The following is a 6,406-nucleotide window of genomic DNA, read 5'->3' on the forward strand; positions in this document are numbered from 1 at the left end:
CTCAGAAATATCCCGTACGACACGTAACACTTTCACCTCTAATTCACCCATGGATAATATATTTTTGTTGGTTTCCATATTTTTACACGCCTACCCAGTAGTACTTTGTATTATTACAAAAGAAATTGAAGTTCCTTGTTTGTTTGGACAGCAGGATGAAAAACGGAAAATGGCTGATTTTTTGTTGCATGAAATGGCCCTAATAAGATACCAAGTATGACTATGACAGTTTCATGCATGGTAAATCAATCTGCAATTTTAACTCTTGTTAAGGACCCACTGCAGGGGGCCGTTTCAGCTGATCGTAAGTTAAGAGTGACTTTAAGAACGACTGGTGATCCTTTCTTGTGGTAAATACCATTCACCATTAATGTTCATTGGTATTTAGCGCGTAAGAAAGGTTTACCAGTCCTTAAAGTCGCTCTTAACTTACAGCTTTAGGAAACACCTACCAGACCTGGGGAGCATTTCATAAACATTTCTGTCTGACAAGTTGTCAGATCTAACAACTGTCCTTTATTTTGATAGGCTGAGTATCTCTTTTACCATGGTAACTGTTGGATAAAACAGGACTTGTGGGATAAAACATCTGGCAAGTCCTTTCACGAAACGCTCCCCAGGTGGCGCAACTTGGAGATTATATAAATTACAATTGGGGACAGCTTCTATTGTATCATCGACTATACACAAATCGGCCATCATTTAACCCATTGCGAATACCAACCGTGACTTATTGCGTAGTTTTTGTTCTGTAAAATTGGATTTCATGAATAAACGTGCTAATCTCATTTTAAAAAGCATTTAAAGCACTATTCCAGCTTTCAGTCAATGTCCTTTATCTGCTCATGACCAAATTGTAATCATGAAATGGATTATTTGAGGAAATAGAAAATAAGCTACATTGAGTTACTCATCCAAGATTAAATGACATATTGAGTGAGAGGGAATTGTGATTACATGCCTTTGTATGTAAATCATTTTCTTATCTTTTTATAGATTTTTCTAAAAGTGATTTGCTGAACAAACTATATTTGGGAATATTTACAGCTTTAACAGATGAAAAACTACAGATCTAGACCATATTTGCTTGCTCTCTGTTTGTCTATGGCTGCTATGTCAGGCATATATTTTGAACTACTTTCTTGAACTGACTTCCTTTATACCAGTTTAAGAAGTAGTTTAGAAGAATGCTAGCATCCTCATCACCATTGTCTGATCTGGTTTCCTGAACCAATTCACCAAAAGTGGAGTTGTTGCTATGGTAACATGTGGTTGCACATTTTGCCTGAAATTTGACACCGCATAGTCATTCTACACAAACATAATTTGGTGCGAAGGTCGCTTCCAGGGGAGCATTTTATCAAAAATTTTATCCTACAAGTTGTCAGATCTGACAACTTCCTTTGCTGAGCACTGTTACTGTCAAATAAAACGGGACTTACTGGATAGAACATCCAACAAGTCATTTCATGAAACGCTCCACTGAAATATGGTTGTGTCCTCACCTAAACCAGTTTAAGGAGGCAAAGCAGTCTTTAAAGCCACATCACAAGGTTTTTCCAAACTAGTTTGTAAGAATTATGATCTCTTCCAAGACCACTCTTGAGCATTCCCACTATAAATTAAACTGGTTTCCACTAAACTAGTTCAAGAAAATAGATGAGAAAGGTGTCTAATATTTGGCAAAAAACAAACAATTATAGAGATGTGGGTTTCATGAGTATACGCAGGAAATTCTAATGTTATTTTTTCTTTCTGGATTGTTTACAAAATTTTGAATTCACAATTTGGTAAACAAGAAAAAAAATTCTATATACACATGCACATTATCTCAGCTTTACAGTGATGACAAAATTTTGGCCATTGAAAAGTCTAAAAAGGCCCATTTTTAAGAATCAGAAATATTGTTACTATAGCAAGTACTCCGCTGGAAAGCAGAGAAAACGCATCTAATTTAGTGTAGTATTCTGCCCCTTCATACTATAAAGCCATGACGGAAGGAGAAAAAGCCACCCTCTTTGATAAGGGTATATTATATTATTAAAAAAATATTCAATGTTAATGAGTGTGATTGTTCCGAATATTACATGAGCGTGCAAGTTGAAGAAAAATCTATTCAATGACAGGAAGTAGAGTTGAATAGACTGCTTCATGCAACTTGCACTGAATGCAATATTCAAACGGTCGCAGAAATTAGAAAACATTGAATATTTGTTATTTACAACACATGATTTGTAGAAATAGTCTAAACCAAATATAAATCAACATATAGATCGAAAGTATTAGGCCTATAAAGGAGTAAGGCTAAGAGTATAGATCTACTTGGGTCTTACTTAAGCCTTTGAGTTTGCCAAATATCTATCTGCGCGTGGTGTATTTAGCACAGTGATTATTTTATTGAGTTTTGGATCTATTGCACCGCCTGCTCTCTTGCTTGAGCATACAATAGTCGACTGTACACTGCTGGCTCTCTTGCTGGAACGTGCAATCGGGGGGGGGGGGGGGGGGGGGGGCAATCACATATATTGGTGGTACAGGGACGTGCCGCTTTGATGACCCCCTTTTGTCAGACCTAATTTTCAGTTCTCTCGATACTCCAAATGACAAAAGTTCAATTCAGAAGCCGCCCAGCCCCGCTCGCAAGACCCCCGTTACGAGACATCTCAGTTGGCTCCAGCCCTGCCAAAATTGTCAAGCGCGACCACATACTTAATCCCTTTTAGGGGCTTTAGACAGTTCCTTAAACCCCAATTTCAGAATTTTGTGAGGAACACCCCCATCAAAAAATAACTTGAGTGCAATAGTCGACTATTCATCAGGTCTCATGTTTTGGCGTGCTATAGCTGATTCCTCTGAATGTCATGTGATGTGCATTCATCCAATCAGCTGCCAAGAATCTATGTGTTGTATTAACAATGATTGAAATGGAACTGCTAGTTGCAATACCATTTATAACTGCTATAAAAACTAAAAACAATTTAACATTATTAAATAAAAACAAAGATAAATCAAAATTTGAAGTTTGTGTCGTCTTTAATGTACTAATGAGACAACATCAATACAAGTCAATACATAGTGTCATGATGCATTATAAACAATATCTCCATCATCTTTAAAATTACAATGTCATCGTAAAAAATTATCACCTCTTTATTTTTTTCAGAAAGTTTCTTTTTACTTGTTTGAATTCTGGTGACTGTACAATATAACATTGGAGAGACTTTCAATCAGGATAATACACCAGAGGTAGATGGTGAGATACTACAATGTACACACAAAATAAAACAACCAAAACATTACGGTACAGAATTTCACCCTATATTAAGGGTCCACAATAAAAATGAGTGGACTAAGGACTGGTCAAGATATCGATATTTCTATTTCATCCATCTGCCTCCCTGAAACATTCTTTCAGTTGATAAAGTGAATTTTCATTTTGGCACTATCATTTAATGTTTTGGCTTTCACACATTTACTCTTCACTTTTTAATGCATTAATTTCATTTTTATTTGATTTACAATGGATATTTTTCAAGATCTGGCAAAAGGTAATCTTCTCCTAGCTCTTTCACATCGTTTTGTTTGTTTGCTTTTTTATTTTTTGTTTTTTCTAGCTTGGATTCCTGCTGCTAAAAGTTTTGACTTTAAACCATTACGCTAATCTATTGATTGTACAACTGATTACACATAATAATCAATTGTAAGAATTCGCCCTTTCAACAATCATTTGAATCCTATTTCAAATTCTTGATATCAACAATTCATTTCTGATCAAGAAATTATTTTGAGTTCTAAACAAATAGCTATTCTAGATTTTAAGAAATATGATCAAATGGTATAATGACCTGCCATATTGCAAGTTGGCATATGCTGGCTGAATATCCGATTGTTACAGCTCCTTTAAATGATGTAAAAGCCAAAACAATATCATGATGGGCTTGGATATACTTGTCACAAGCTTTGCTTACCGAGTTGCTACCTCTATTGTATTACAACTTTTATAGTTGTATTGTATATCTATACCTTTGGAAATAAACGTTGAATTGATTTTTTCAATTAAATTCTTTCCCAAATGCACTCAAAAGCAGTGGGGTTTTCTTTTTAGTTTAAAAAACCATTGATTAAGATAGAAACTTCCCAATACAGAAAAATAAATATAATCTAAGACCAGTCCTTAATGGAAGTTTATTTCAAAGACATGTAATGTATCAATACTTTTAAACATTGATAACAAACAAATAACTTTTATATGCAACCTGGTGCATGAACATGACAATTACTTAAGAAGGGGATTTAATAAAATGGCAATATAAATGGGAAGGGGAGCAGATTAGTTACCTGGCAAAGAGAGAAATTTGAAATAAATATTCCTTTCTCTAGACTTTATAAATAACACCTGTATACTCTCCATTGCACAGATAAATAATCTATGATCATTTTAAAGAGAAATAAATATAAGATATTTGGGGAAGTAGTAAAGATTGTGGTGCAAAGCAGTGAATTCATACTTCTAGGCAACCAATTAGCAATGCCAACTGTGGAATTGTAATTTAAACCATAAACTTTGGAAAATCTTTAACAAAGAATATGGAAGGGCAAGGATTGAATTGCCTTATTCAAGGTAAATTCGAATCGATTACCAAATAGATACATTTGGTTGACTGAATTGGTGGTTAGTATTTTGAGAGCATCTGATAGTTGATGCTGTTTAATGAACTACACGCTTGACTTGGTTTTAATCACAGATGGAGTTGTGATTAGTTGTAATTCTAATTCTCTCAACTACCTGAAACAAATAAGAGCTGAGGATCAATGCTAAAATAAATCAGGGATTTTTTTTTCAAATAATTTTTCAACAATCAACTTTTTTTTTTTTTTTGGGGGGGGGACAAATTTGCATTGTCAAATTTGGCCTATTAATGTTTGCTATCAATCCGAAACATTATTCAAATTATGCATTTACTGGACGATTCAAATGAGATCATGAAACATAAATAAGGAGAATATTCAAACAATAATTCACCACATACGAGAAACAATATATGTGAAAAAAAATATATAAGAACAAATAGACATTCACATGCATGTTCTATTATATTTTACATACATATCTACGAGAAAAAAAAAGACCCGTTTTTCATTTTTGTGTTTCCCATTAAATAACAAAGGGAACATGAATAGAGTAATATATATATACATACATTATTACATAATACATATACATGTATTTAGACATAAACATATGTCGAGGTATATTGAGATTTCCAGAGAGGTATTGAAATCTGGTTTTGTTAATGCTAATACAAGGATTTGCCTGAATAATCTGGACAGAAAAAGAAATAAATGATGAAAATGTGTAGGATAATATACACCAATGTTTGCTCACCTAAAAAGCAAAATCACTTAAATTTGGACAAAAGTATCTGACTTTTAAAGAGGTACTTGTATTATTTTCTTCAAAAAAATTTGAAACTTTTTTCTTAATTGCAGTTGAAAGATATCAAACACTTGTGAAGTATTTTCTAAGAAATACATACACAACTTATCATGAAGAGGTTTGAAATCTGCTTCTTTTCCACCTATAGAGGTTTGATGTCTCATGTATACATGCAGCCATGCAACAATGGAAATTTGATATACAAAAAATCTTCCCAAATATCTCATGTTTGTAAAACAGTGAGGAAAAAATTGTAATATGAACATGAAATTTGACATAAACAATGCCTCTTATGGTCTGTAAACCACTTTACAAAAACAAATTGCTTGACTGAATACTGTTTTTTCTTTTAAAAATTGATGGGCAATAAAGATCATTTGATACATGTCAACAAAAATAACTTCAACTTTTACCAAATGAACCAACTAGAAACACCAATATTATCTGATTATTTGGAGGGTTGCATACATGTCTGTAAATGTATACACATAGACAAAATTTCATGGCACATGCAAAAAGAACAAGCGATAGAAGGGGTGAATACATTTGTTTAAAAGGAAGCCATATACAGGGAATTAAGCAGGCCTGGAATTGAATTCTAATATGAAAATATGGACAGCAAGTCAGCTGATTATATATTTCTATTTATTTATCAAATTATCATAGTTCCAATAATATTGAAAGAAAATTTTGTATTATATATTTTTTTAAATCACATGATTTTACTTTTCTTAAATGTTTGATATTTCAAAATTGTTATATAATTCTAGACAATAGGATGACGACCGTAATACTAAATAATAATGATAAAATCATATTGTTTGAAATGTCTAAATATAACAGGTTTGGATTCTTATCAAAAGAAATTACAAATCGGGATTCATCAATAGCTCGATCTAAACCAATGAACTTAATATTAGTTGCCTTCATGTTATTGAGTGGACTAAGAATAAAAGTGATTCAAGAAAA

This window comes from Lytechinus pictus, chromosome 3 (genome assembly GCF_037042905.1).
Source record: "Lytechinus pictus isolate F3 Inbred chromosome 3, Lp3.0, whole genome shotgun sequence".
Lineage (NCBI taxonomy): Eukaryota > Metazoa > Echinodermata > Echinoidea > Temnopleuroida > Toxopneustidae > Lytechinus > Lytechinus pictus.